This window comes from Lipotes vexillifer, unplaced genomic scaffold, assembly GCF_000442215.2.
Source record: "Lipotes vexillifer unplaced genomic scaffold, Lipotes_vexillifer_v1.1 scaffold239, whole genome shotgun sequence".
NCBI classification, from domain to species: Eukaryota; Metazoa; Chordata; class Mammalia; order Artiodactyla; family Lipotidae; genus Lipotes; species Lipotes vexillifer.
In genome coordinates, this window is record NW_006769620.1 from 1,258,522 (window position 1) to 1,278,397 (window position 19,876).

Sequence of the window (19,876 nt, forward strand, 5' to 3'; positions counted from 1 at the left end):
AAAAAAAAAAAAAAAAAAAAAAAAAAAGAAAAGATATATATACCCCCATGTTTTTAAACACATACACACACATATATACGTACAGTAGAACATTATCCAGCCACAAAATAGAACTCAATCTTGCCATTTGCAGCAACATAAATGGACCTTGAGGGTATTATGCTAAGTGAAATAAGTCAGAGAGACTATTACCAAATGATCTTACTTATATGGGGACTAGAAAAACAAAAGCACAAAAAAACAAGATCACAGATACAGAGAACAGAGGATTGGTGGTTGCCAGAGGTTGGGGGAGGGTGGTGAAGGATGGGATGAATGGGTTAAAAAATAATTAAGAAAAAATTCTAGTCCCAGCTCCCATCACCTCCTACCTGGACTACTGCAACAGTTCCTCCTCTAGTTTGTTGGATCTACTCAATGCCCTTCTAATTCACCCTTCTGACAAGTGCCAGTGAGATCTACCCAAAATAAAGTGTAGCCTCTAGAGTCAGATTGAATGGGATCATTAGCCGTGGGGCATTTGTCACCCATAGCCTTTCTGGGCCTCATGGTGTTCATCTACGAAACTGATAATAGTCACCGCCTCTGAGGTTTCAGGTGAGGGTTAAGTGAAAGTAAGCGCTTTCCTTCCCGCCTGCAAATAGCAACTGCTCAGTAAATATTAAGTTGCATGACTATGACCACTTGGCCTCTCCACCAGCCAGACAGTTAGGACAATCTCACCCCAGCTATTGTGAACAAGCACATGCTTATTCTACAACATTCACTCATCAGTTTATACAGGTCAAGTGCAAAGTGAGGTTTACGTCTTGCTTTCTTTTCCATCATTTTTGAGGTGCACAGTTAGGAGAAAATGCATATAACTTAAACTAAACCAATCATACTTAGGAACGGTTTAAGTCACAGATATAAAAGGAGCGTTTAAAATAGGAGTAGATGGACCATTTCATAATTCTTCCTTTAAGGTTAATACAATTCCTTTCACGCTCCTAACAGATTCTTCCCATAACTTATCCCTTATGGCCCCCAGTAAAAAACAAAAACATGTTCAAAGAAATAAAAAAATCAACTATAAGCAGAGTGGGCCATTAAGCATTCTGAAGGGCACTTCATCAGAATATGAAGAAAGAATTTAATCCTTAGCTGACCAGAGATAAACAATGAAAAATCAGAAAGTAACGCTACTCTGAAATCTTCATTGTAACTCTCTCTAGACACAAATAAGTGTTTTCTATCAGGTGATTCCTTTTATCTCAGGAGCTGTTCTAATTGCTCAAAATGTGCTCCGAGTTGGGTAATTCAAAAGCAAAGTCTTTCACCACCATATTTTGCTGGAAAAGCTCATTATCTCAATGTGAAGGAAGCTTTCTCTAAAATGATGAAAAGGATAATTTTAAATGAAATACTGTTTTATTCCTTTTAAAGGACTCAGGGCTGCAATTAGTACTTTAAGAGGCTCTAAGGACCAAAGACATTACAATGGCTTCCTCCCTCACACCACCTTGTATTTCAAAATAAAAATGACCCTAAGATAAGTGGGAAAAAAGGCTAAGGTTCTACTTTTACCCAAGGACTACATTATTGATTTCCTTGAAATAGCATATATTTAATCCTTTCTCAAAAATTTTTTCTTGGTGAAGTTGCTTTGTTGGTTTAATTTGCCTACCAGGGACTCGGCACTGTAAGGACTCATACAACTCAAACTAGTTAGGCACAGAGTGGTCTAGCAAAGGTGGAACTTAAAGACTTGGATCCAAATCCCAGCTCCCAGTAACATTGTACTACCTGTGTGACCCTAGGCTAGTTCCTTCTCTCTTAGCATCAATCATTTTGTCTGTGGCTAAAACGTGGCTGTGTGGGGATAAGAACAAGTAAACAGAAACGCAGTCCCCTAAATCTGTCCCATCAATTTGCTAACTAAATAATAGTATAGAGCTCTTTGCAATTAACCCGTCACTTGAATGTAAATAGTGCCTCAGCAAAGCACTATTGATTTCCTTAAGTAAATGAAACGGGCACCCTTACACAGTTTATTTACTTTCAAAATTTGCTTAGCATGTTCAGATGACAGAGAATGTTTCAAAAACTCCACAGGTTTCAATTTATCAGAACTTAAGTTAATGAGTTTTTGGTATCCTAACATGTGGAGAGAAGGAATGAACGAAGAGAAGGAAATTATGTATAATGACCATTAAAGATAACAGAACACCATACTGTCAGTGGATTTTAAGCATTTGGGAAGTAAACAAAATATTTGTTGCAGGAGTATGCTTGACACCTGATGTGAAACCCACTTCCATGAGAAGGTGAAGGCATTCAATACCTGCTCAATTACCTCGTGCCTACGTTAGGTGACTGAAATTTTAAAGAAAAAAGAGATGGTACCACTTAACACACCTGAATACACCTCATCCCTGCAGGAGTCATTCATTCAGCAAACATTTCACTGAGTCTACTCAACACCAACCCATTGTGTTAGATAATTAGGATGAAATTACCAACAAGATTCATATATGGCCCTCGTCACATGGAACATACATGTTTGGAAGGGGGAAGAAAGGTGCTCTTGAGGACACTTATTTGCCAGTAACTGTGCCAGGCACTGCTTTAGTACATTACAATGAATGGATTTGTTATGAATTTCACTGACAGTACTGAATTAGAAGTTATGCAATTCCCATCTCTCCTTTTCTTGCAGTTACCATCAAAAGTTGTTAACTGGGAGGGATAAATTAAAGGTTGGGATTAATATACACACACTATACTATATCTATCTATCTATAATAGATAACCAACAAAGACCTGCTGTATAGCACAGGGAACTATACTCAATATTTTGTAATAACCTATAAAAGGAAAAGAATCTGAAAAAGAATAATACACACACATATATATATGAAACTGAATCACAGTGCTGTACACCTGAAACTAACATAACATTGTAAATCAACTATACTTCAACTTTTTAAAAAAGTTGTTAACTGGCTTCCCTGGTGGCGCAGTGGTTGAGAGTCAGCCTGCTGATGCAGAGGACATGGGTTCGTTCCCCGGTCCGGGAAGATCCCACGTGCCACGGAGCTGCTGGGCCCGTGAGCCACGGCTGCTGAGCCTGTGTGTCCGGAGCCTGTGCTCTGCAACAGGAGAGGCCACAACAGTGAGAGGCCCGCATACCGCAAAAAAAAAAAAAAAAGTTGTTAACTGAAAAATAATAACCACCACCATTAAACCTACATTTCTCCAAAATTTGTTTCTATGTAACTTATTTAAAGAGGGACACGTGTTCTTCAAAAATATCACTGTCATGAAAAAAAAAATGAAGAATTGATCAAAATTAAAGGAGACATAATAACAAAATGTAATATGCAGTCTTGGTCTGAATCCTGTACTGTGGAAGAAAAATACAATAAAGGTCCTTATTGGATCAGTCAACAAAAGTGGAATGTGGACAGTAGATTAAATAAAAGTATTGATCAATGTTTAATTACCTGAAGGGGGTAACTGTAGTGCGGTTATGTAAGAGAATGTTTTGTTCTTAGGAATACACACTAAAGAACTTAAGGGTGGGCTTCCCTGGTGGTACAGTGGTTGAGAATCTGCCTGCCAATGCAGGGGACACGGGTTCGAGCCCTGGTCTGGGAAGATCCCACATGCAACGGAGCGACTGAGCCCGTTAGCCACAACTAATGAGCCTGTGTGTCTGGAGCCTGTGCTCTCATGACAGTGAGAGGCCCGCGCTCGGCGATGAAGAGTGGCCCCCGCTCTCCGCAACTAGAGAAAGCCCTTGCACAGAAACGAAGACCCAACACAGCCAAAAATATAAATAAATGAATTAATTAAAAAAATAAATAAAAGAACTTAAGGGTAAGGTGGCATAATGAATGCAACATAAGTACAAATGGTTTGGGAAAAATATTTTATATATGACAAATGAAGTAAATAGGGCAAGACTTTAACAATGAGTGAATCTAGGTGAAGGGCATTGTGGAGTTTTTTTGTACTATCCTGGTAATTTTTTTTTGATACTTGTAATTCTTTGCAAATAGAAGTTTAAAAATTCTGTAAATCTAAAATGTAGGATCCCTAATAGCACAAAGGTAGGGATGAAAATTCCAACTACATACTCTCTGCAGCTGAGGATCATTAAGAATGATGTCCTTGTGACCAGATATTAAAATTCTGATCTGTCATGGTAAATTTCTATGCATTTGGGCAATAAAATGGAACATTCTCCCAGTCTAGAATTTTATTATCTTTCCTCTGAGAACGTATTCTTTGTCAGATATTCTTTATTTTGGCTCCAGATCACCTACAACTTCAGATTGTGTTCTGAAGTCAATTCACCTCTAAGGCCATCCAAATACTGAAAATGTCATTAAAATACAAAGTAGAACTGAACAGATTTTTGTGTTAAAATTCTTCCAGGACTTCCCTGGTGGTGCAGTGGTTAGGAATCCTCCTGCCAATGCAGGGGACACGGGTTCGAGCCCTGGTCCGGGAAGATCCCACATGCCGCGGAGCAACTAAGCCCGTGTGCCACAACTACTGAGCCTGAGCTCTAGAGCCCATGAGCCACAACTACTGAGCCTACGTGCTGCAACTACTGAAGCCTACGTGCCTAGAGCCCGTGCTCTGCAACAAGAGAAGCCACCACAATGAGAAGCCCACTCACCGCAACCAGAGAAAAAGCCCACTTGCAGCGAGGAAGACCCAACGCAGCCAAAAATAAATAAAATTAAAAAAAAAAAACAAATTAAAAAAAAATTCTTCCAATGCATTCCCATCGCCACTCATCACTGGGAAACTGTTATTTGAAATCTAAAATCCCTAAGTAGCTTATTCTCTAGGTAGCTCAAACATAACTTTTTGCTCTGATTTAAAGTTTTCTTTAACAATGTGATTTATGTGCTAACTTAGACATATCTCAGGAGGTGAGGGATTCAAAGAGCAGCCATAACTTGGGACTTTGGGAGGGAATAATTTTATGGAGGCTCAGTTATAAATGAGGAAAATCATTCTTACCTCAGAGGGGATGATATAAGAGATAATTATCATTTGCAAAATGCCTCAAGGTCTTGAGATAAAAGGGGTCATTTTGGTGTATCACACTGCCATTTTTATTATGTGCTCTCTTATATTTCTTTTACAGAATATGCAGCAAAATCGTTTTAAATGAATTGAAGGTGGTTGCCTTACTTCACTGATTAAACAGAACAATCTACTTGCCCTTGTCCACAGGCAGAGTTCTTATCAATGGAATGAGGAATAAAGAAATTCCTAGCCTTGTTGCTTCTCCTTTTTCACTGGCTTACTTAATGAGCTACATTATTTTCAATTTATTATTCTACTTTAATTATGTTCACATTATTATTTTAGTTTAATATGATACAAACGATGCTTGCCTTAGCACTTTTCAATGGTAAGCGTACAGCCAGGGTAATTCAGTTTCACTGTCTTAGTCTATTTGGGCTGCTATAACAAAGTGCTATAGACTGCGTGGCCTATAAACAACAGAAATTTATTTCTCAGTCTTGGAGGCTAGAAGTCTGAGATGAGGGTGCCAGCATGGTTAGGTTCTGCTGAGGGTCCTCTTCTGGCTTGTATACTGCCTGCTTCTCCTTGTATCTTCACATGAAGGAAAGCGGGCAAGGGAGCTCCCTGACCTCTTCTTATAAGGGCAATAATTCCATTCATGAGGGCTTCACCCCATGACCTAATTACCTCCACCTTTAAATTCCATCACATTGGGAGTCAGAATTTGGCGGGGAGGGGGACACAAACATTGAGTCTATAACATCCACCAGTATTTATTGAACACCTGTCATGTGTTAGGCGCTAAGAGAAAACCGGTGGACAAATAGACCCACTTGCAGAGCTCACAAATCTGAGTCCAGTGGAGGAGAAACACGAGAAATAATCGTAAAATAAATATTCCATTTTAAAGTTTGACAAAAGACATAACCAGAGACCTGAGATTATTAGGATGGGACCTGATATAAATAAACTTCCAACAGATCTTCCTATTTCTGTTTGTAATAAATGTGATCACAGATGTCCTCAGAGTTAAAACACTTTAATAACACACTAATTTGTCACGAACAGTATATCTAGGTCAAAGGAAGAGTTCAGTCTCATTTGTTAGAGCTGCTTTTGATTTTCTCTGAGTTTTAATATTTTTGAGGACATGATGGAACATTACAACTGTAGGAAAAATTGCAAATGCTGAGCAAAAACTGGTTCTTATATAATTGGCAGTAAGAATCAAGAGGAGATTTAAATTTCTAAAAACAAAAATACAAAATAAACAATATTGCAGTAGTGAATTTAGGGACAAAATATTTATGAGTCACTGCAATTCCCTAGTGAACATCTAGTTATCATTTACTGAATGCTTTCTATTTGTACAGAGTGCAGGCTCAATAAATTATACCTATTACTATGTTCTATTTTGGGGACTCATAATGTGGTAAGGACTCACTCAGAAATGTGGAGATGTCAAAAGGACCTGAAGAAAAAAAAAAGGCAATCAGGAATTACAGCTCTGTGGTAGAATGATCTCACAGGGACAAGAAAATGGAACGCTCTAGCCTAACAGTAAGAAGAGGACCCAACTTACTTCAGAGAGATCTGAATGAATGGAAGATTTCCCTAGAGCAGTGGTTCTCAAAGTGTGGTCCTTGGATCACCAGCATCAGTGTCAACTAGGAATTTGTTAGCAATGCAAATTCTCAGCACCACCCCCCAGGCCCACTGAATCAGAAATTCTGATGGTGCAACAAGCATCTCTGTTTTAACAGGCCCTCCGGGCAAGGGCAGAAGATTGTTTCTGGATTTCCATCACCCTTACCATCTAGGATGATTCAGACAACAATCACCAATTAAACAGAAGTCTCAAGATAAACAAGAAGTGGAACATATGGACTGACTTACTGGAAGAGTCCAGAAGCATGGACTGTCTGTGCAAGTTTGAGAACCATTGCCCTAGACCAGACCTGACCTGGTTAACTCTGGTTAGTCACTGGGTTTGGAAACCTTGACTTCAGCAGTTACATGACTAGGCTTCTCCTCTCCTTTGGTTTTACTTCCGTAGCTAACATTTGCTTTATTTTCTATCTCAATTCAAAAGGATCTGATTGGGGCAAGTTGTTACCAGCATTCCTACCGGACAAAGCTTTGGAGTCAGGCCAGATTATAGGCCACCAGCCAACCTATAAACTGGTTGCCCTGAGGTCCCATGCCCACCCCTGGTCCAATCAGCCAAGGCCACAGAGCTGGGGCTGCAGGGGAGCTACATGGGCATTGATGCTTAATGAATGGCTTGGAGATTGTAGGGAATGCTCTCCCTAGAAAGGATCTGTTGGTCCCTTGCTTTTTTTTGTTTTGCGGTACGCGGGCCTCTCACTGTTGTGGTCCATCGCGTTGCGGAGCATAGGCTCCAGACACGCAGGCTCAGCGGCCATGGCTCACGGGCATAGCCGCTCCGCGGCATGTGGGATCTTCCCAGAGCAGAGCAGGAACCCATGTCCCCTACATCGGCAGGCTGACTCTCAACCACTGCGCCACCAGGGAAGCCCGGTCCCTTGCTTTTATCACCTAGAAATATTGACTGACCTAGCATAGACATGACCCCTCTGATACAGGTCCAAGACTGAGTTGGTTTGTACTGAAATAACTGTGAAGCTGTTACAACTAAAGTCACTTAAATATTAATGTGTATAAATAACCACAGATGATTGGCCGTCCATTGGACCTATTATCTTCTTCTCCAATGAACATGTTATGTTAGGCCCTTGAGGTAAGGATCAGCACCAAAATATTCCCTGGCACATAGTGAGTGCTCAATAACCATTTGTTGAACGAATGAATGGATAGATGGATGAGTGAGAAAAAGGAATCCACCTGGACATAGAAATTATCATGCTAAGTGAAGTAAGCCAGAGAGAGAAAGACAAATATCATATGATAACACTTACATGTGGAATCTAAAATATAACACAAATGAACTTATTTACAAAACAGAAACAAACTCACAGACACGGAAAACAACCTTATGATAACCAAAGGGGAAAGCAGTGGGAAGATAAATTGGGAGTATGGGATTAGCAGATATATATATAAAACTGAATTGCTTTGCTGTATACCTCAAACTATCATTATAATGTAAATCAACTATAATTCAATTTTAAAAAAAATTTATCTTTGGCTGTGCTGGGTCTTCGTTGCTGTGCGCGGGCTCCCTCTAGCTGCATCAAGTGGGGGCCGCCCTTCGTTCCGGTGCGCCGGCCTCTCACTGCGGTGGCCTCTCCCGTTGCGGAGCACGGGCTCTAGGCACGCCGGCTTCAGTAGTTGTGGCTCGCGGGCTCTAGAACGCAGGCTCAGTAATGGCGCACGGGCTTAGTTGCTCCGCGGCACGTGGGATCCTCCTCGACCAGGGCTCGAACCCATGTCCCCTGCATTGGCAGGCAGATTCCTAACCACTGCACCACCAGGGAAGCCCCTATAATTCAATTTTTTTAAAAAAGGAATCCACCTATTTGTTGGGGTGGGGGGTAAGGTTAACACACACAAAAAAAGTAAAAAAAAAAAACAGTTTTTGAATTCTTGTATTCAGTCTCAGGTTTAAAACTTTTGATTGAACAGCCTATATTTATATAGACTGTTGTTGAGAACATTTTATACAGCTTTCAAAGGAGCATACATAATATTTGTTGCAGCTTTGTGTAAAGTAGCTAAAGGTTACAACCTAAATGACTCTGTATGGGAGCTTGGTTAAATAAATCACAGAACCAAAAAACAGAATAGTTTGGAGATGTTTCATAATTTTTTTTTTTTTTTTTTTTTTTTTTGCGGTACGCAGGCCGCTCACCGCTGCGGCCTCTCCCGTTGCGGAGCACAGGCTCCGGACGCGCAGGCTCAGCGGCCATGGCTCAGGGGCCCAGCTGCTCCGCAGCACGTGGGATCCCCCGGGACCGGATCACGAACCCGCGTCCCCTGCATCGGCAGGCTGACTCTCAACCACTGCGCTACCAGGGAAGCCCGCTATTTAATAATTTTAAATGAATTTCCTCATTAGTGTATGAAAGGTAATTTGCTACCATTGTTCCATTTCACTGATTAAACAAACTAATTTACTCACCCTTGTTTGCAGGTAGCAGTGAAATGAAGAATGAAAAATTCCTAGCCACGTAGCCATATTTAAGAAGCAGCTTTTTCATTAAAAAAAAAAAAAATCTGAAACGTAATGTTGCCCATCAACTATATTTCTTTTCTTTTTTTTTTTTTTTGCGATAGGCGGGCCTCTCACTGCTGTGGCCTCTCCCGTTGCGGAGCACGGGCTCCGGACGCCCAGGCCCAGCGGCCATGGCTCACGGGCCCAGCCGCTCCCCGGCAAGTGGGATCTTACCAGACCGGGGCACGAACCCGTGTCCCCTGCATCGGCAGGCGGACTCTCAACCACTGCGCCACCAGGGAAGCCCTCGATCAGCTATTTTTTTTTTTTTTTCCTCACAGTGAAGATGCCTTGGCAATCAGTCTACTGGCTGGGCAACTGGTGTCTTAGATAACATCTCACGTTCTTTTTTGTTTTTTTTGCGGTACGCGGGCCTCTCACTGCTGTGGCCTCTCCCGTTGCGGAGCACGGGCTCCGGACGCCCAGGCCCAGCGGCCATGGCTCACGGGCCCAGCCGCTCCCCGGCAAGTGGGATCTTACCAGACCGGGGCACGAACCCGTGTCCCCTGCATCGGCAGGCGGACTCTCAACCACTGCGCCACCAGGGAAGCCCTCGATCAGCTATTTTTTTTTTTTTTTCCTCACAGTGAAGATGCCTTGGCAATCAGTCTACTGGCTGGGCAACTGGTGTCTTAGATAACATCTCACGTTCTTTTTTGTTTTTTTTGCGGTACGCGGGCCTCTCACTGCTGTGGCCTCTCCCGTTGCGGAGCACGGGCTCCGGACGCCCAGGCCCAGCGGCCATGGCTCACGGGCCCAGCCGCTCCCCGGCAAGTGGGATCTTACCAGACCGGGGCACGAACCCGTGTCCCCTGCATCGGCAGGCGGACTCTCAACCACTGCGCCACCAGGGAAGCCCTCGATCAGCTATTTTTTTTTTTTTTTCCTCACAGTGAAGATGCCTTGGCAATCAGTCTACTGGCTGGGCAACTGGTGTCTTAGATAACATCTCACGTTCTTTTTTGTTTTTTTTGCGGTACGCGGGCCTCTCACTGCTGTGGCCTCTCCCGTTGCGGAGCACGGGCTCCGGACGCCCAGGCCCAGCGGCCATGGCTCACGGGCCCAGCCGCTCCCCGGCAAGTGGGATCTTACCAGACCGGGGCACGAACCCGTGTCCCCTGCATCGGCAGGCGGACTCTCAACCACTGCGCCACCAGGGAAGCCCTCGATCAGCTATTTTTTTTTTTTTTTCCTCACAGTGAAGATGCCTTGGCAATCAGTCTACTGGCTGGGCAACTGGTGTCTTAGATAACATCTCACGTTCTTTTTTGTTTTTTTTGCGGTACGCGGGCCTCTCACTGCTGTGGCCTCTCCCGTTGCGGAGCACGGGCTCCGGACGCCCAGGCCCAGCGGCCATGGCTCACGGGCCCAGCCGCTCCCCGGCAAGTGGGATCTTACCAGACCGGGGCACGAACCCGTGTCCCCTGCATCGGCAGGCGGACTCTCAACCACTGCGCCACCAGGGAAGCCCTCGATCAGCTATTTTTTTTTTTTTTTCCTCACAGTGAAGATGCCTTGGCAATCAGTCTACTGGCTGGGCAACTGGTGTCTTAGATAACATCTCACGTTCTTTTTTGTTTTTTTTGCGGTACGCGGGCCTCTCACTGCTGTGGCCTCTCCCGTTGCGGAGCACGGGCTCCGGACGCCCAGGCCCAGCGGCCATGGCTCACGGGCCCAGCCGCTCCCCGGCAAGTGGGATCTTACCAGACCGGGGCACGAACCCGTGTCCCCTGCATCGGCAGGCGGACTCTCAACCACTGCGCCACCAGGGAAGCCCTCGATCAGCTATTTTTTTTTTTTTTTCCTCACAGTGAAGATGCCTTGGCAATCAGTCTACTGGCTGGGCAACTGGTGTCTTAGATAACATCTCACGTTCTTTTTTGTTTTTTTTGCGGTACGCGGGCCTCTCACTGCTGTGGCCTCTCCCGTTGCGGAGCACGGGCTCCGGACGCCCAGGCCCAGCGGCCATGGCTCACGGGCCCAGCCGCTCCCCGGCAAGTGGGATCTTACCAGACCGGGGCACGAACCCGTGTCCCCTGCATCGGCAGGCGGACTCTCAACCACTGCGCCACCAGGGAAGCCCTCGATCAGCTATTTTTATAGGATCTTCCAGCCCCATCTGTGTTTCCTTCTTGGCACAGGGGCTCTTCAGAATTAGACATCTATTGGGGAGATATCTGATTACTCTCTGCCTCCACAACCAGACTCTACGTTCCAAGAAGGTAAAACCAGTGTCTAGTGTTTTCACCTTTGTACTTTCATGCCATACCAAGCATGCTCCACCCCAGGGCCTTTGCCCGTGCTGGTCCCTCCACCTGGAACACTGTCTCCCAGATGGCCACATGGTCCACTCTCTGACTTCCTTCAGGTTTCTGCTCAGATATGAACTTAGCCATGAGGCTTTCCCTGACTCCTTTACATAAAATAACAGTCCCGACTCAGGGCATCACAATTCCCTTTATCTTGCCCTGCAGAGCACCTCTACTATTCAAAGACTCTATTTTCTCCATGTTTGTTTGCTCCACTAAAATGGAAGCTCCATGAGAATAGAGCTTTCGTTCATTTCGTTGACTACATTTTCCTTGGAAGCTCACCTGTCTGGTACATATTAGGTGCTCAGTAAATATTTATTGAATGAATGGCTGGATCAGTACCTAGTACTTAGAAAATTGTCATCACATAGTAGGCACTCAGTAAATATTTTTGAGTGAATAAGTGCCTGTATGAAGAAGTACAGGTGCTGCTCAAACAAATGCAGAACATTTAACCTCCTTGTAAGTCATATAAGGTATATAGAATAAAAAAGGGGTTTCAGCCATTTTGATTACATTATGCCAATACAGGCATACCTCAGAGACATTGCGGGTTCAGTTCCAGACCGTTGCAATAAAGTGAACATTGCAATAAACCAAGTTGCAAGGAATTTTTGGCTTCCTAATGCCAAAAGTTATGTTTGTACTATACCATAGTCCATTAAGTGTGCAATAGCATTATGTCTAAAAGAACAATGTATTTATCTTAATTAAAAAATACTTCATTGCTAAAAAATGCTAACCATCACCTGAGCTTTTTTGCTGGTGGAGGGACTTGCCTTCATGTCGATGGCTGCTGACTGATCAGGGTGGTGGTTGCTGAAGGCTGGGGTGGCTGTGACTATGTCTTTTTTTAAAAAATAAATTTATTTATTCATTTATGTATTTTTGGCTGCGTTGGGTCTTCATTGCTGCATGCAGGCTTTCTCTAGTTGTGGTGAGCGGGGGCTACTCTTCGTTGCAGTGTGCAGACTTCTCATTGTGGTGGCTTCACTTGTTGCAGAGCATGGGCTCTAGGCGTGTGGTCTCCAGTAGTTGTGGCACATGGGCTCATTAGTTGTGGCTCACGGGCTCTAGAGTGCAGGCTCAGTAGTTGTGGCGCATGGGCTTAGTTGCTCCGTGGCATGTGGGATCTTCCCGGACCAGGGCTCGAACCCGTGTCCCCTGCACTGGCAGGTGGCAGGTGGGTTCTTAACCACTGCACCACCAGGGAAGTCCTGTGGCAATGTCTTAAAATAAGATAACAATGAAATTTGCCATACCACAATTGGCACAAGAGTGCCATACCACTCTTACTTTACCAAATGATTTCTCTGTAACATGCAATGCTGTTTGCTAGCCACAGTAGAACTTCTTTCAAGTTGGAGCCAACCTTCTCAAACCCTGCTGCTGCTTTATCAATTAAGTTTATGTCATATTCTAAATCCTTTTTTGTCATTTTGATAATCCTCACAGCATCTCCTCCAGGAGTAGATTCCATCTCAAGAAACCATTTTCTGTGCATAAGAAGCAACTCCTCACCCATCCTGAGACTGCAGCAATTCAGTCACATCTTCAGGCTCTACTAATTCTAGTTCTCTTGCTATTTTCACCAGAGCTGTGGTAATTTCCTTCACTGAAGTTTTGGACCCCTCAAAGTCGTACATGAGGGTTGGAATAGACTTCTTCCAAACTCCTGTTAAAATTGATGTTTGACCTCTATTAATATTGACCTCTTCCTATGAATCTTGAATGTTCTTAATGGCATCAGAATGGTGAATCCTTTCCAGAAGGTTTTCGATTTATTTTGCCCATATCCATCAGAGGAATCACTATCTATGGCAGTTATAGCCTTATGAAATATATTTCCTAAATAATAAGATTTGAAAATAAAAATGACTCCTTGATCCACGAGCTGCAGAATGGATGCTATGTTAGCATGCATGAAAACAACATTAATCTTGTTGTACGTCTCCATCAAAGCTCTTGGGTGACCAGGTGCACTGTCAATGAGCAGTAACATTTTGAAAGGAATCTTTTTTTTCTGAGGAGTAGTTCTCAACAGTGGGCTTAAAATATTCAGTTAACCATGTTGTAAACAGATGTGCTAGCTGTCATCCAGGCTTTGTTGTTGCATTGATGGAACACAGGCAGAGTAGATTTAGCATACTTCTTAAGGGCCCTAGGATTCTCAGAATGGTAAATGAGCATTGGCTTCAATGACAAATCACCAGCTGCTTTAGCCATAACAAGAGAGTCAGTCTGTCCTTTGAAGCCAGATATTGACTTCTCCTCTCTAGCTATGGAAATCCTAGATGGCATCTTCTTCCAAGGGAAAGTTGTTTTATCAACATTGAAAATCTCTTGTTCAGTATAGCCACCTTCATAAATTATCTTAGCTAGATATTCTGGATAACTTGCTGTAGCTTCTCCATCAGCACTTGCTGCTTCACCTTGCACTTTTATGTTACAGAGATGGCTTCTTTCCTTAAGTCTCATGAACCAACCTCTGATAGCTTCAAACTCTTGTTCGGCAACTTCCTCACTTCTCTCAGCCTTCATAGAATAGAAGAGAGTTAGAACCTGGCTCTAGATTAGGCTTTGGCTTAAGGGAATGTTGTGGCTGGTTTGATCTTCTATCCAGACCACTAACACTTCCTCCATATCAACAGTAACGCTGTTTCACTTTCTTATCATTTATGGGTTCACTGGAGCAGCGCTTGTAATATTCTTCAAGAATGTTTCCTCTGTGTTCACAACTTGGCTAACTGTTTGGTGCAAGAGGCCTGACTTTTGGCCTATCTATGCTTTTGACTCGCCTTCCTCACTAAGCTTCATCATTTCTAGTGTTTGACTTAAAATGAGAGACATGTGAAGATTGCTGGGGAAGATGGCGGAAGAGTAAGATGCGGAGATCAGCTTCCTCCCCACAGATACACCAGAAATACATCTACACGTGGAACAACTCCTACAGAACACCTACTGAACGCTGGCAGAAGACCTCAGACCTCCCGAAAGGCAAGAAACTCCCCACGTACCTGGGATGGGCAAAAGAAAAAAGAATAAACAGAGACAAAAGGATAGGAATGGGACCTGCACCAGTGGGAGGGAGCTGTGCAGGAGGAAAGGTTTCCACACACTAGGAAGCCCCTTCGAGGGCGGAGACGGGGGTGGCGGAGGGGGAAGCTTCGGGGCCGCGGAGGGGAGCGCAGCAACAGGGCTGCGGAGGGCAAAGCGGAGAGATTCCCGCACAGAGGGTCGGTGCCGACCGGCACTCACCAGCCCGAGAGGCTTGTCTGCTCACCCGCCGGGGCGGGCGGGGCTGGGAGCTGAGGCTCGGGCTTCAGTCGGAGCGCAGGGGGAGGACTGGGCTTGGCGGCGTGAGCACCGCCTGCAGCGGGTTGGTGCGCCGCGGCTAGCCGGGAGCGAGTCTGGAGAAAGGTCTGGAGCTGCCAAAGAGGCAAGAGACTTTTTCTTCTGTCTTTGTTTCCTGGTGTGCGAGGAGAGGGGATTCAGAGCGCCGCTTAAAGGAGCTCCAGGGATGGGCGCGAGCCACGGCTAAAAGCGCGGACCCCAGAGACAGGCAAGGGACGCTAAGGCTGCTGCTGCCGCCACCAAGAAGCCTGTGTACGAGCACAGGTCACTATCCACACCCCGCTTCCAGGGAGCCTGTGCAGCCCGCCACTGCCAGGGTCCCGGGATCCAGGGACAACTACCCCGGAAGAACGCACTGCGCGCCTCAGGGTGGTGTAACGTCACGCCGGCCTCTGCCACCGCAGGCCCGCCCCGCACTCCGTGCCCCTCCCTCCCCGCGGCCTGAGTGCGCCAGAGCCCCCGAGTCAGCGGCTCCTTTAACCCCGTCCTGTCTGAGCGAAGAACAGACGCCCTACAGCGACCTACACGCACAGCCGGGGCCAAATCCAAAGCTGAGCCCCTGGGAGCTGTGAGAACACAGAAGAGAAAGAGAAATCTCTCCCAGCAGCCTCAGAAGCAGCGGATTAAAGCTCCACAATCGGGCTTCCCTGGCGGTGCAGTGGTTGGGAGTCCGCCTGCCGATGCGGGGGGCGCGGGTTCGTGCCCCGGTCCGGGAGGATCCCGCGTGCCGCGGAGCGGCTGGGCCCGTGGGCCATGGCCGCTGGGCCTGCACGTCCGGAGCCTGTGCTCCGCGGTGGGAACAATCAACTTGATGTACCCTGCATCTGTGGAATACATGAATAGACAACGAATCATCCCAAATTAAGGAGGTGGACTCTGAGAGGAAGATTTATGATTTTTTCCCCATTTCCTCTTTTTGTGAATGTGTATGTGTATGCTTCTGTGTGAGATTTTGTCTGTATAGCTTTGCTTCCACCATTTGTCCTAGGGTTCTATCCGTCCGTTTTTTTGTTTTGTTTTGTTTTTGATTTTTTTATTTTTTTTCTCTTAAAAATTATTTTTTATTTTAATAAATTTATTATATTTTATATACTTTATTTTATTTCACTTTATCTTCTTTCTTTTTTTCCTTCCCTTCTTCCTTCCTCCCTCCATCCCTCCCTCCCTCCTTTCTTTCTTTCTTTCTTTCTACTTCTACTAATTCTTTCTTTCTACTTTATCTCCCTTTTATTCTGAGCCGTGTGGATGAAGGGCTCTTGGTGCTGCAGCCAGGAGTCAGTGCTGTGCCTCTGAGGTGGGAGAGTCAACTTCAGGACACTGGTCCACAAGAGACCTCCCAGCTCCACATAATATCAAACGGCGAAAATCTCCCAGAGATCTCCATCTCAACACCAGCACCCAGCTTCACTCAACGACCAGCAAGCTACAGTGCTGGACATCCTATGCCAAACATCTAGCAAGACAGGAACACAACCCCACCCAATAGTAGAAAGGCTGCCTAAAATCATACTAAGTCCACAGACACGCTAAAACACACCACCAGATGTGGACCTGCCCACCAGAAAGGGAAGATCCAACCTCATCCACCAGAACACAGGCACTAGTCCCCTCCACCAGGAAGCCTACACAACCCACTGAACCAACCTTAGCCACTGGGCACAGACACCAAAAACAACGGGAACTACTGAACCTGGAGCCTGCAAAAAGAAGACCCCAAACACAGTAAGATAAGCAAAATGAGAAGACAGAAAAACACACAGCAGATGAAGGAGCAAGATAAAAAACCCACCAGACCTAACAAATGAAGAGGAAATAGGCAGTCTACATGAAAAAGAATTCAGAATAATTATAGTAAATATGATCCAGAATCTTGGAAATAGAATAGACAAAATGCAAGAAACATTTAACAAGGACCTAGAAGAACTAAAAATGAAAGAAACGATGAACAACACAATAAATGACATTAAAAAATACTCTAGATGGGATCAATAGCAGAATAACTGAGGCAGAAGAACAGATAAGTGACCTGGAAGATAAACTAGTGGAAATAACTACTGCAGAGCAGAATAAAGAAAAAAGAATGAAAAGAACTGAGGACAGTCTCAGATACCTCTGGGACAACATTAAACACACCAACATTCGAATTATAGGGGTTCCAGAAGAAGAAGAGAAAAAGAAAGGGACTGAGAAAATATTTGAAGAGATTATAGTTGAAAACTTCCCTAATATGGGAAAGGAAATAGTTAATCAAGTCCAGGAAGCAAAGAGAGTCCCATACAGGATAAATCTAAGGAGAAATACGCCAAGACACATATTAATCAAACTGTCAAAAATTAAATACAAAGAAAACATATTAAAGCTTCCCTGGTGGTGCAGTGGTTGAGAGTCCACCTGCTGATGCAGGGGACACGGGTTCGTGCCCCGGTCTGGGAGGATCCCACATGCCGCAGAGCGGCTGGGCCCGTGAGCCATGGCCACTGAGCCTGCACGTCCGGAGCCTGTGCTCTGCAACAGGAGAGGCCACAACAGTGAGAGGCCTGCGTACCGCAAAAAAACAAAAACAAAAACATATTAAAAGCAGCAAGGGAAAAACAACAAATAACACACAAGGGAATCCCCATAAGGTTAACAGCTGATCTTTCAGCAGAAACTCTGCAAGCCAGAAGGGAGTGGCAGGACATATTTAAAGTGATGAAGGAGAAAAACCTACAACCAAGATTACTCTACCCAGCAAGGATCTCATTCAGATTTGATGGAGAAATTAAAACCTTTACAGACAAGCAAAAGCTGAGAGAGTTCAGCACCACCAAACCAGCTTTACAACAAATGCTAAAGGAACTTCTCTAGACAAAAACACAAGAGAAGGAAAAGTCCTATAATAACGAACCCAAAACAATTTAGAAAATGGGAATAGGAACATACATATCGATAATTACCTTAAATGTAAATGGACTAAATGCTCCCACCAAAAGACACAGATTGGCTGAATGGATACAAAAACAAGACCCATATATATGCTGTCTACAAGAGACCCACTTCAGACCTAGAGACACATACAGACTGAAAGTAAGGGGATGGAAAAAGATATTCCATGCAAATGGAAACCAAAAGAAAGCTGGAGTAGCAATTCTCATATCAGACAAAATAGACTTTAAAATAAAGACTATTAGAAGAGACAAAGAAGGACACTACATAATGATCAAGGGATCGATCCAAGAAGAAGATATAACAATTGTAAATATTTATGCACCCAACATAGGAGCACCTCAATACATAAGGCAAATACTAACAGCCATAAAAGGGGAAATCGACAGTAACACATTCATAGTAGGGGACTTCAACATCCCACTTTCACCAATGGACAGATCATCCAAAATGAAAATAAATAAGGAAACACAAGCTTTAAATGATACATTAAACAAGATGGACTTAATTGATATTTATAGGACATTCCATCCAAAAACAACAGAATACACATTCTTCTCAAGTGCTCATGGAACATTCTCCAGGATAGATCATATCTTGGGTCACAAATCAAGCCTTCGTAAATTTAAGAAAATTGAAATTATATCAAGTATCTTTCCCGACCACAATGCTATGAGACTAGATATCAATTACAGGAAAAGATCTGGAAAAAATACAAACACATGGAGGCTAAATAATACACTACTTAAAAACGAAGTGATCACTGAAGAAATCAAAGAGGAAATCAAAAACTACATAGAAACAAGTGACAATGGAGACGCAACGACCCAAAATCTATGGGATGCAGCAAAAGCAGTTCTAAGAGGGAAGTTTATAGCAATACAATCCTACCTTAAGAAACAGGAAACATCTCGAATAAACAACCTAACCTTGCACCTAAAGCAATTAGAGAAAGAAGAACAAAAAAAACCCCAAAGCTAGCATAAGGAAAGAAATCATAAAAATCAGAAAATAAATGAAAAAGAAATGAAGGAAACGATAGCAAAGATCAATAAAACTAAAAGCTGGTTCTTTGAGAAGATAAACAAAATTGATAAACCATTAGCCAGACTCATCAAGAAAAAAAGGGAGAAGACTCAAATCAATAGAATTAGAAATGAGAAAGGAGAAGTAACAACTGACACGGCAGAAATACAAAAAATCATGAGGGATTACTACAAGCAACTCTATGCCAATAAAATGAAAAACCTGGAAGAAATGGACAAATTCTTAGAAATGTACAACCTGCCAAGACTGAATTAGGAAGAAACAGAAAATATGAACAGACCAATCACAAGCACTGAAATTGAAACTGTGATTAAAAATCTTCCAACAAACAAAAGCCCAGGCCCACATGGCTTCACAGGCGAATTCTATTAAACACTTAGAGAAGAGCTAACACCTATCATTCTCAAACTCTTCCAGAATATAGCAGAGGGAGGAATACTCCCAAACTCATTCTACGAGGCCACCATCACCCTGATATCAAAACCAGACAAGGATGTCACAAAGAAAGAAAACTAGAGGCCGATATCACTGATGAACATAAATGCAAAAATCGTCAACAAAATACTAGCAAACAGAATCTAACAGCACATTAAATGGATCATACACCATGATCAAGTGGGGTTTATTCCAGGAATGCAAGGATTCTTCAATATACGCAAATCAATCAACGTGATACACAATATTAACAAATTGAAGGAGAAAAACCACATGATCATCTCAATAGATGCAGAGAAATCTTTCGACAAAATTCAACACCCATTTATGATAAAAACCCTGCAGAAAGTGGGCATAGAGGGAACTTTCCTCAACATAATAAAGGCCCTATATGACAAACCCACAGCCAACATCATCCTCAATGGCGAAAAACTGAAAGCATTTCCACTAAGATCAGGAACAAGACAAGGTTGCCCACTCTCACCACTCTTATTCAACATAGTTTTGGAAGTTTTAGCCACAGCAATCAGAGAAGAAAAGGAAATAAAAGGAATCCAAATCGGAAAAGAAGTAAAGC